Source organism: Crocodylus siamensis, chromosome 2 (assembly GCF_052110815.1).
Source record: "Crocodylus siamensis isolate JL-2025a chromosome 2, ASM5211081v1, whole genome shotgun sequence".
NCBI classification, from domain to species: Eukaryota; Metazoa; Chordata; order Crocodylia; family Crocodylidae; genus Crocodylus; species Crocodylus siamensis.
In genome coordinates, this window is record NC_143396.1 from 28,054,954 (window position 1) to 28,067,801 (window position 12,848).

The following is a 12,848-nucleotide window of genomic DNA, read 5'->3' on the forward strand; positions in this document are numbered from 1 at the left end:
GGGAGGGCCATAGAAAGATCATAGAAGTTTTGTTTGACTTTCTTACCAGACCATGAAAATTGGCTTAACTATTCAAAAAATTTTATATTATTCATTTATTGATGTTAAAGCATTTATGCAGAATTTCTTTCTATCCTTTCTCTTTCAGATCAAGACTGGAAGTTCTGCTTTGGCCAACTACAAGTCACTGATTTCAATACAGGAGTAACTAACTGAGATTTGATACTGTGTATTGCACAAGGGTATGGACTACTTAATCTAATAGTCTCTTCTGATCCTAAACTCTAGGAGCTTCAGCTATTTATATCTTTTAAAACAAAGGGGAAAAATGTAAGGCTAAGGAACACACATACAACAAGCACAACACTTTCACTTCACGTCTCCCAAACAGTTTCAAACTATGCTTCCTAAAAGTGTTTGGAACCCGAAATACAGAATCTAGATCTACCAGACCCTGCACAACTGTGCTGTGTGTCTGTATCTTGCTACCTAAGACATAAACACAACTGCATGGCAGATTGTATAGGGGAAGGGGAGGCACCCTGAAGGAAAATCCTGTTTTATATAATAGATTAATTAATTCCAATGTCACGTTTGCTGGAAGATGCCATTTAAACCTCAGCATTTGCCATCAGCAAATCTCTCAGTGGTATCTCAGATCACAAAATGTTTCCTCTTCATGTAGAATAAGAGTGATTATGTCGACAAAGGTTAAATTTTTGTGTTGACCATATGCATGCTTTTCTATATAAATGTAAAGCACAGATAATATGTGATAAATCACATATATGTTTTCCCTCATTTCTGAAAGAAAATGATTTATGGAAGAATCAGTAAAATCCAGAGTGAATTAAGTTTGTTTATCCTGAAATTTGAATATAAAGTCCATACCAGTTTCTGTAAATTCAAAGACCTTCTTAAAGACTTTAAAGGTTTTACAGTGATTGTTTAGTCACACTCTGTAGGTTTCAATGACATGAATGGAATAAGCGAAACTTTCTTAGATTTCCACAGATACAGTAAAAGAATTACAGTAAAAGACTAATGGAAAAAGCACCTGCTTTGCATTTCAAAAGGGCTTGCAGTCAAAATCTGTTAATTATTAGTTTCCTCTTCAGTGTATTTATTGACTACTCCATACAGGTTTTGGAAGAAAACAGGGGGGTCAAATACTTCACACACCTTGTCATCGTTTCCTGTAATTCTAATTTCCAAACATTTTCTTGACTCATGGTGTCCTGACCACTCTGCTTTGTTGCCCTCCTAGCAGGTCCTCTGCTTTGATACTAGCAGAGCCAGGGGATCAGTCACATCTCATCACTGTGTTTGTCTGCTCAGCAGAAAACACCGGCATTTAGAAAAGCTTTACAAACAGGCAGCCAGGAGTAAATGAAATAAGCTTGTCCCAGCAGGAATTCAACTCTTGGATGATAGGGGATGAGTACTATACATTAGCTTAGATAGCTATTGCTAGGGTGGTCTACTATGTGATATAGCCTTGCCTAATTACTCTGATGACAATAAATCAACTCATCAGTATACCCAGTGGCAAAGTTTTGTTGTCAGGAATGGCTCAAGTAAATCCAGCACTTTTTCTAACAAGCCATTCAGTGGGCCCAGAGCTGTAAGCACTAATAGTTAGTATGTGGCCATGACTTCCATACCACTTTCCACTGACGGAACAAAGATCTTATATTACAAACCCTGTATTCCATACATCTCAAAACCACTTCAAAGAAGGGAGTAACCATTACCATCTCTATAGTAAAGAAAAGGTTCTTTGTGTAAATCTGATATCTTTTATTAGACCAACTAAAATAGTTGGAACATTCTTTGCAAGCTTTCAGAGATAAACACTCTTCTTCAGGCTGAGAAAGTGTCTGCAGTTGTTTTGTGATTTTCCTGGATGGAACAGAATAGACTAGAAGCCTGAAGCCAGTATGCAAAATTTACCTGATTTCTGTTCAGGAAACCCAGACTTATGTTAGCTCAAATCATATCTGATAGTTGTAAGGGATAGTTAGCAAAACACTTTCATCAATATACCACTAAGGCTGCTTAGATTAAAAAATGTTGTGTTGTCACAGTACCCATAGCAAAAGGACTGAATTTTCCATGAACAAATTGGTTTTGCTCTGGATACTGAACAAAATAATTTCTTCCTCACATCTAACAGTGTGTTCACACAAATATCAGCCTTTGCTCAGAAGGGTAACTAATATTATTTTATTGTGTATATTTTAATATTAGAAATGATAATGTAACAGGACAATTATCCATAAAGATTCCAAAATAGCACTGAAATTGCAAAAAAAAGCATGTCAGAAAGGAGCACACCATTTCCCTTCAAAGCAAAAAATTAATTTCTGTCTTCACAGTGGCGTGATCAATAGAAATGTTCTCATTGAGAACTGACATGCAGCAAAATTTGTGGAGGTGAATTTGGTATAACCAAGGTAGGAATATGACTCAAATATGATTATTATTTTGTAGTGAGGAACCATGATGTAATTTGTGTCAAACAACTTCTTCTTGCCAGGCATCCTCCCCCACATCCCCCACAACTATACAGCATTAGCTACATTCATGGCCCAACTTTACAAGCAATACAGAACTCCTCTTGCAAGATTTCAAGGGAATTCAGTGCTAAATCCATAGTTTCATAGTTTGTAGGGTCGGAAGGGACCTGAGCAGATCATCCAATAGGAGCTAACCATCCTAGAGGAGAAACAGAGTATGGGTCAAGCCCTAAAGCCATAAAGGACATGAACAGGAAAGGCATATGGTATTCAAGGATGACTTATTCACCAATTCAAACCCAGTTCACCAAGAAAAGTTGTTTACTTATTATTCTCGGTAGCACTGAGAAACCGCAGTGAGGCACCAGGGTCCCACTATAATGTTTTTATTGTTTAGTTTCCATTACCTTCAGACACAGATGATACATGGTATTCTGTGCATGCTTAAAAAATGTTTATTTAAACAGCTATTCCAAGATTATTGAAAAGACCATTTAGTACAAGCAGCAGTGCAAGATGCAGCATTAGCATGCAGCAGTGCACTGTGCACATCTAAGGCCCAAAGGAAGGGTGTGTGGTTCTGTTTCAGGGAGCATGCCTACACTCAGAGCAGACTAGTGTTCATTTGCTGTCACTGCCACATGAGAACTTTTGCTAGGGACAGTTTTTTCAAATAAGCTGTCTGCCCTACCCCTGCCCAAGCAATTAGGTACAACTTAGGTAGCAAGATAAAGACAGATAGAACAGGACTTTGGGATCCACAGAAGGCCCTCTAACAGCCTGTGATTCCCCAGTTTATTTAAAACTTCTCCCTTTGACATTGAGAACAAACAGGTTACCTCTCAACTCCCTTTCAAAAGCTACCTCCTATTTCTTCTGCTCCGCATGATCAAATATTTTCCAGCTGCCCTCTGCATTGCCTGAATTTTAGCTTCTCTGGGTGTCTGGTCTGGCATAGAGTTGTATGTGATTGACAATACCAATGTATATGATTGGCAAAAGTCTGTCTCAGCTTCAAAGCAAAATTTCAATCTGGCAAGAATATTGAGCCATATTTCCAGTTTTATACCTACTTCAAATAATTTGTTTCACCAGAAATACTAATAACTGAAGGTGTTTGGAGGCAGAACCATTAATCTCTAAGGGTTGGTTCTTTCAGAGCAAAACTAAAAGTACGATGGTTGGTGTCTGTGGGTGAGGAGGAGGGGGAAAGGAGGAAGCTAATGATAGTGAGAATAAAGCAAATATATCAATTGTGAGAGCTGCCAGTTTGGCATGTGTGCGCCACAAAATGTCATAGAAACATTTACACATTATTAACAGGGGGTGGGGGGATCTCCTAATGCTACTGAGGATCAATGCCATTTTAGAGCACATGGTCTAAATGGCATTTTTCTAAAAAGCTATATAGTTAATAATTGTGAAGCCTTTGAAATAATCTCAAAACTCAATAAGCCTTACAAAATACTAGCTTTGCCTTGTGACATCTTTTTTATATTCTTCTTTCTCTGGGTCTTATAAGTATAGGCTTAATATTTAAATCAAAACTTCTGTAGTTAATCTTTGTCCCACACTCGCTATTGAACATAATATTGAATTTGTTTAAAGCCTGAACTCTACAATGGATTCATAGTATAAGTTATCATGCTAAACAAAAATCAAGAAATAAAGTGCTGATACTCTGTAAAGGAAGCAAGTAATTAAAACGTAGCCAAATTGCCATTATTAAATATCTACATGACAGTGCAGTCATTCTGACAAGATTTTTAGGTTAGAAGACTTCTATCTGTTCTTGGAACATAAGAGAATCAGCCAGTTAACTACATCTTTTTAATCTTGTCACAAATGTTAGTGCCAACTTCCCTAGGAGCACATGGCCATAACTTAATTATATTCAATTATAAGCCTCATGCCCTTATTTCTACAAACCGTATTCTATCTCATTCTGCTAGTAGTCCAAGGGATAGGGCAGAAAACTAATTTACTCAAGAACATTAAGTTGTCAACATCATCAGAAGAAGGTACTGCAACGAAGCATGGCATGCCTGCTCTATCCCAAAAGGATGTAATATGGAGATATATGCACACACAAATATGGAGATAAATGCACACCAAAACTATACCATGGATGTTTTTATTAGCATGCACCAACAGAGGGCAATTACATTATATCCTTTGAGGGTATAATGTTGTGCATCACTGCAGGTCTTTAATGCAGTTCTCAGATAGTATAGATAACTCCTAAGTTGCCAGCAGAGTGATATCAGGGACAGAACAATCCATAGGGTCCACAGAACAAGGACAGAACAGTCCATATTAGGGCGGGGATAGCTAACCTGCGGTATAGATGGCATCCTCTGTGTGGCATGTGGCAGATTTGGGCAGATAGGCATCAAAGTGGCAGATAGGGGAGGAATTAGAGAGCAGACCAGGAAATTGGATAAGGAGCATAGCACAGGGAGCAGATTGGGTAGGGTAAATCATTGTGACAATCTGGGATGGTATGGGGCTAACTGTGAAATGCCTGCCAAAGGGGTTGGCCCCGTGCTTTTTAGGTGGTGCCATGGAGTATTAGCTTCCAAAATACACTGATACAGGGTTACAGTCTCGTAGGCTCATCCCAGCCCCAATGCTCATATAGAAGGACACAGTAATTTGCTAGAACTGGTCTGTCCAACAGGCAGCCAAAGGCCAAATGTGGCCCATGAAAGGTTAACATATACACCCTGGCCTGCCACCTAGCCACCACTGCCCTGTTGCTCTGGCAGAAGCAGCAGTTGGAGTCTCTGAGCTCTCCCTCCCTCTCCCACAGTCTGCTGTAGGCTGCCAACCCAGGGAGTGGGGCAGCAGGGGATGGCACAGTGTAGACAGCCCACAGCTCTGGGAGAGCAGCATCCCAGAGTGTCCACGCTGCATGATGCCATGAGGGAGCCTGCAGGAGGCTGAAGCTGAGACAGGGTGCTGTGCCACACGAGGGAGTGCCTGCCTGTGGGTTCAGCAGGGTGGAGCAGTGCCCATCTACATGTGTGATGCGCTGGTGGGGAAGAAACAACCACCTGGACATAAATGCACAGAGCATGTGGACTGGGGGCTTGTGGCCCCTGCTAGTGATACTTCCCTCCCTCCCCTCCGCCCCACACTAGTGTGACCCAGTGGGGCACAAGACCCTTGGCCCCTTAAGATATTTCACAGTTGGGGTGCATTAGCTACTCTTTGTCCATTTGAAGGAAATGCTAATAATACCTTCAACTTCCATTGGCGTCAGTGAAATCAAGAGTACTCTATGCCTTGTAGGAGGTGCTCAAGGCCACATATGATTTCTATACTGAATTAGGGCCTTAAGAATTACTTATACACAGTTAAGTCAAATATTTCAGTATGCACTTAAACACTTTTCTAATTTTTTTTCTGCTGATGGATGGAAATTTAATTCATAATATTAATCATATCCTAACTTTAGATAACCTTAGATTAACCTTTGATAGTATATTATGTTGTAATCTACACAGATTTTTATAGTGCTCTCTCCAGGAGCACAGCTCATTAGTCCATTAGGCAATATGACTAGCATTTCTCATGTGTGGTTCTCTCTCACTTTCATGCTCTCCCCATTTGAAATGCTGATGTATGCATAGAAATGTTTTGGCTTAGTTTTTAATAGTAACACAGTGCTATGCATTTATCTCAGTAAATGTGAGGTCACAGCAGCATGCCCTGCATTTCTCATGGGAGAGGTGCTGGAATCCACACTGGTTCATAGCTCTTAAGGGAGTTAATAAATAACAATGCTGGGAGGGAAGTAACTCGATGGGAAAAGATCAGTGCATCTTTTTATATATTTGCTTTAAGGAACAAGATGGATGGGGGGATTATGGTAGTGTAGACTTAACTATTGAAATAAAAGTTATGTGCTTCAAAAGATTTTTTGTTTATCAGCTTTTCATTTTCCAGTCCACATTTTCCCTGGAAATGTAGTAAAGTATGCACTTAAAGCGGTTGGGGGGGGGGGATATCGCTTGCAGGGGCTATAAGTCCTTAGCCCTCACGCCCTGTGCACTTATGTAGTATGCTATTCCTTCAACTGCAGTTCTCCCTACAACCCAGCTTCTGCCCTTCTTGAGGTAGGGAGTTGGGTCTTGACAGCTGCCTGGGTGCTGTTACCCTGGAGGACACTGTAGCCAGTTCCCATCATCCTATTATCTTTTGGGGAAACCAGTTGCATTTTGACCACAACTGGACTTCTGGGCCACACATCTGGAACCTCACTTGGCACTGAGGACTGAATTTTGGTTCCATGACCAGTTGAGCAACTTGAGAAAAAACAACTAGTGGTGCCTTCATTAACTTCTCAACAGTTAAGCTTCTCCCTACATAAGCCTATACACCCCTTCTTTTGAAGCCAAGCGCTTCATCTTGCAGGCCACATTGGAGCACTGATTGAGTTCAGTTCAAGCATTGACCACTGGAATCTTCACTAGAGCTGTGATAGATAAATGAACTGCTTACACAGGCTTCAGCTGCAATATGCATATAGTTAGGTTGTTTAGATTTATCACAGGGTTAGTTGATAAAACCGATACTGGAACATTTATAACACAAGATAAAAATGTGGAAAGATACAAGATGTGCAGCACTACCCAGAAAGGGTATGATATCAAAGAGCACATCAAGTACTGATGGTACAATGCTTTTATGATAAAGATAGAAAAAGAACATAAATCAGGATGCATGACTGATACCTGACACAGGATGATTTGAGCTACCACTAAAATGTAATAAACAGCTGCTTTTAATCAACATGTTTTGCTTAGCAATGTGGATTGATCTGTATAAAAGCTGGCCTGGGATATTTGTAATCTTGTATTGGCCTAGGGGATGTAGTCCTGCATCAATACCTTGTTGCAAGCATACATGTGACAATACTCTGTCGGTGAGGGCATGTTAGTACCATATCTTGTAGATAAACCTGACTGAGCTTTCACTACTGAACCCAGCCTATGATCTTTTATAAGATTGAGGTCTTCAGGGAATGCATGCTGCCTGCAGCAACAGCAACAGTGACAGCACTCTGACAGTGGGTGTGCACACAGAGAACTACATAGACCATGCAAACTGTGGACAACACTGAGCAGATGCATAAAAATGCAGCCAGGCACCTAGGTGAGCTGCCACACATGGGAGCAGCAGTGACTACTGCTGCTGTGCCACCAATGTGACTGCAATTTATTTTCCGTGGTTCCTCCTCCACCCCACCCCTCACCTCTTGAAAGTGATGAGCTACTGAATCATACCAAATCCTTTGGTGCCCGGACCAAGTTGGCTGGACTTGGGTCCCAACTTCTTTACATGAAGCCTGGAAAATTCCACTCTCCAGTGAGTTGCGTTTCCCCAGGCTGGGGAGTTTTCAACAAATACAAACTTGGATTGTGACATGTAAGTAATCGGACACCAGAGCAGACCCAGGACACTAAAGAGGGCATGGTGAAGGTGGGATATAAGAGAGACTGAGCTAACTGTGCATGCATCTGGCAGCAAAGACTGAAGATCTCAGCAGTGAAGTGGGATACGACTCTGTCACTGCAACCCCACTTCTCCCACATCACAGACAGTTGGTTCCTCACAAAAGCACACTGGATGCCAAGCCTTAGTTCTGACCCAATGAAGACTGCAGTGTAGTCCTTAAAATGCTCTACTGTAATTTTATAAAAATTCAGAAGTAAGGCTGCCTATTTAAATACCATTTGGAGAAATGACGCACACGTTGCATGAGCATGTTGGGTGGAAGTAAATGAGAGGTAGGGAAGCTGACGAGTCAGAATGTGATTGGACACTAGGATGGGAAAGGCAGGGAGAGAGCTGAATTGGGATTGGCCCGTTTGTTAGTAGGATCATAGGAGAATAAGGCTGGATCGTGCAAAGTCATCTAGTCCAGCTCCCTGCTCAAGACAGGATCATGAACCATCCCAGCCAAATGTCTGCTTAACCTGCTTTTGAAAGTTTCTAGGGATGGAGATTCAAGAACTTCTGTAAGTGGCCTGTTCCAATTCTTGACCACTCTCATAGTCAGAAAGATCCTCCTAATCTCCAGCCTAAATTTCTTCTGCTGTAGCTTTGGTCCATTGCTCCTAATCCTCATCTCCTATGGCCACAGAGAAAACCCATCTCCATCCTCTCTATAATCACCCTGCAGGTTTTTGAAGATTTATCAACTCCCCCCTCACCTCAGTCTTCTCTGCTCCAAACTAAATAATCCAAGTACTTCCAGCCTGCCCTCATAAATCATGCTTTGTAGGCCTCTATCACTTTTACTGCTCTCCACTGGACTCTTTCTAATCTGTCCACACCCTTCTTGAAGTGTAGATCCCAGAACTAGATACAGCACTTCAGATGAGGCCTCCCAGTGCTGAATAGAGAAGAATCACCTCCCTTTATCTGCAAGTGAGATGTTTGGTAATGTAACCCAGTATTTAAAAAAGCCCTATAAGAGGTTTGTTAATTGTTTGTGTTGAAAAGAGGTATTTTTGCCTACCCGTAACTCTATACTGTGTGTGGGGGATCAAAACATAATAAAGGAACAACACATGAAGGAGTAAATGGCTGCTTAATTTCAGCGCAGAGGTCTCATCAGAAAACAGAATAATCGCTTTCAGAAGAGCTCATATACAAACAAGTCAATTTTACAATCACATTTCCTTATATCCTTCAATTTCATCATCCCCCTCCCCCACTCCCTCCACCCCGTTTTCTCTCTCTGCCCATGATACACATTCTTTTATATTTGATAGAATGGTTTCAAAATATTTCTTGACCAGAATTTTTTTAAAACACAAAAAACACTTCTATTTAAAATGTGAACTGTCTATTCTTTCTTTAAGGCATATAAAGACAACTCCTGGGTGTTATGTCTAGATACAAAAACTGATACAAACCTTTTCCATGTTTGTCTAGAACATCCTGAACTTGTGACTACAGTATAGGTACATATAATGACCTTCCTACTTGTCTAAAAGTTCCAGCAAAAGTCACCTTTAATAAACTTTTCTAAAAACAGCTTGAAGTCCAAAAAAAAAATCGGAAACATTTCAAATTATAGAAACCAAAGCTTTGATTCTTTAGCAGAAAACCAAGGAGTCAACAATATCTTTTCCACTTTACTGTTCTCTAGTTTCCTTCACTACACTTAATGCCATTTAATAATGTATTGTTGTTCTAACCTCGTGTTACCCAATATGGAGTCCACAAGTAATCCCTCCTACTATGAATATTTATTAGCCATATTAAAGGCACTTATACTCACCAATGCCAAATTTCTCTGACTGGCAGATAACTCCCTTCTTCTACATGGTGAATTGTACAGGGTGTTGCAATGTTGTGAGATTTTTGAGAACTCCCAACTTAAACAGATCTCTAGTGTTTCTTATTCCTCTTTATGACCACACAGGACAATGTTTCCTCATCTGAACTTTAGAATTTGTCAACCCTGCCCCCCCCCCCTCAAAACATATATACCAATTAGGGGTGTGCTGATAACAATTTTCTTGGGCAATACCTATAGCCAATTATTAACCAATCATATTAGCCAATGCCGATCTGATAACTGATATTTAGTAATAATGCAAGGCATTTTAAACTACTGACATAAATAAACCTCGTTTTTGGCGCACTCCAGCAGTCTCCTGCATCTCATGCATCAGTGACCCTGTGCTTAAAAATGGTGGCAGGGGTGCTTGAACTAAAGCGTCAAATGAGCTTTAGTTCAAGCTCCCCTGCCACCATTTTTAAGCACAGGGATGCTGATACATGAGAGACTGTGGCATTTTACTTAGAGCAGCTGTTGGAGCTGCTTTAATTAAAGTGCCTGCCCCCATCCCACCCCTGGAGCATATGGCAAAGTGCCTGTGCCAGTTGCCGCACACAGGGCTGGCCTAGCAGTGCCCGCGACTGGCTGTGTTGAGCCCTTCCGCCCCTGTTCTACATGATGCCCATGAACCCCAGCATGGGGACAGCTGTCTGAGCCTGTCCAGCAGGGCTGAGGGAAGGAGGTATGAGCCTTTCTGGCTGCCCAGGGCTGGGTGGTCTCTGGGCCAGGCTCCCTGCTCTCCTCCCTCTGCCCAGGGCAGGGCCATGGGACCATTCCAGGCCTGCAGAAACTGGGTCACTCCTCTCCTGGAGCCAGGCCTCATGTTCTGGGACCTGGACTTCAGCAGGGGGAAGGTCCCCTTCCCCTCCTGGTGCTGGTGCTGCCACTGCCCAGGGTGCAGGGAAAACCCCATGTCCTGCATGGAGGCTGAATGGACCTGGCCCAGCCCTGGCCCCAGCCCTGGGGAGGGCAGGATCCAGCTGGACTGAGGGGCTGGGGAAGGACTAGGGTGACCACAAAAGGGGTAGGTGGGACACATGCCCGTCTTCCCTCTGTCTCCAGACCAGAGTGGAGTGGAGTGGCAGAGGGTAGATATGGGTTACCTGCTGTGGGCTCGGAGCTCCATGCCCTGCTGCCTTTCCCTCAGTAGCCCCATGCCAGCTGCATAACCCCTACCTGCCTTGCAACAGCAGGGGCCACAACTTCACACTGTTGCCCCTGCTGCTGCTGGGCAGGCAAGGGGCACCTTGCCATGGTGGCACAGTGAGCGTGGGGCTCTGGTGGCAGGACAGGAAGCCCCAGTCCTCAACAGGCAGCATGCATCTGCTCCCACCCCATACACATATCTGGGGGGGAAGGGCATGTGCTTCCTATGCCCCTCCACCTCTCTTGATGAGCTGCCTGTGGCTATGTCCCACTCTCTGCCCCATCCCTATGCACTGCCCCAGCTGGGCAGTGACCCCAGCTCCTGCTCCACTGCCCTGGCCACGCACTTCCCCTCTCTCCCATAGACTTACCTGCAGGGAGCTGCTCTCCAGGCTGCTGAGCTATATTCCCGGCCACGTGCACATGTGCAGGCGTGCACATGCAGGTAGTGTCCCCTGTATCTTGCTCCTGGCAGCCCCTTGAAGGCTGGAATGCAGCCAGCCTGCAAAGGGAAACATGCCATTTCTTGATCCCTGCCAAAGGCTGCAAATCCAGGACAAATGCTGTCTCTGAGTTATGCAGCCGGGGACCGGGACTTGGGGTTCCCATTGCAGGCTCTCTTGCCTAATTTGGGAGAAGTGGTCACCTAGGGAGGAACCTGCTGCACACAGTGGGGCAGGGGGAGTGGAGTGGCTGCCTTGGCCCCTGCCAGGCTCTGCCCCCAGCCCCTGGGTCATGGACCCCCAGGCATCACAGGCTGAAGTACACCAAACTGGGCAGCTCCTCCCATCCCTCCACACCCCAGTTGGTACTCACCGCCTTTTACAGTACCCACCCCAGCCTGAGTTCGCAGTCCATGCCACGCTGTACTGGTGCCCAGGACACTATACCAGCTGTTCCATTATGCTCTGGCCCAACCCAGCCCACTGTTGAGGGGATGGGGGTGGGGATAGACAACCACTCAGGCCCCTGTATCTAGACTGAACCCTCTGAGCCCCAGGTCACACCAGCTTGCAGGAGAGAACCCAAGCATCTCTCAGCCAGAAGGCATAAGTATTGGTAAACATTATCGGCTACAATGTCCAAAAAAGCTGATAGTTGATAATATCATTTCCCTTTTATCAGCGCTGATCCAATAGGAAGCTGATCTATCAATGCACCTCGAATTCCAATGTTAGGATTAGTAGAGAATACCTTATCTGGGAAAGAGGAATAGTTTCCAGGCACTAAAATATTACAGATCAGGTTTCTTGGCAGAATGATTCTACATCACACTTCTGGGAAACTTTCCTTTCTCCCTTACGCAGCTCACACAACGTATTTTTGTAATCCATATGATAATTTGCAACCACTCCTTTGAGCTGGGAATCAACAATGGGAGATGAGTTATTTCAGACAGTCAAGGAATAAATAGAACTGGTGTATTCAAAGGAAAGAGGTACAAGCACAATGGCAGTCACCTGAGATTAAGGTGACTGCAATACCAGATCAGCAGGCATACACACTCCTGAGGAGTCAGTCCCATATATTTCAAATCTCACATATGCTGTTGTTTTTTTTGTTTTTTTTTAAAACAGGATTGGAAACAGAGGAGGGGAAAGGACAAAATTAAGCATGTTCAGTAATATATAGCTGGGAGAATGTTTACGCTGAAACCTGCCGTCTTCCAGCTATACTGATTATTGTGAAGTTTAGTGAGAAATTCTTTGGGCCTGGAATATAGAAAAATTGCTGGGTGGTTTGGGCAGTAGGCTGGGATGTGATAGGATTAGATTCAAAGTATAGGTCTTCCATATCTTCCACTAGCATCTTTACCACGAGGC

General features: G+C 43.3%; 1 protein-coding gene across 2 annotated transcripts in view; it reads right to left on the bottom strand.

Annotated features, from left to right (window-relative positions):
* SLC2A9 (solute carrier family 2 member 9) overlaps positions 1-12,848 on the bottom strand; it is a 220,531-nt gene that overhangs the window by 202,001 nt on the left and 5,682 nt on the right. Inside the window, exon 1 of one of the 2 annotated variants that reach the window (XM_090035591.1) lies at positions 9,817-9,886. The exons of the other annotated variant lie outside the window; for it this stretch is intronic. The gene's annotated coding sequence lies outside the window, so the exon portion shown is untranslated. Of the gene's footprint in view, positions 1-9,816; positions 9,887-12,848 lie in introns of those variants that run through there. 2 annotated transcript variants of the gene reach the window in all.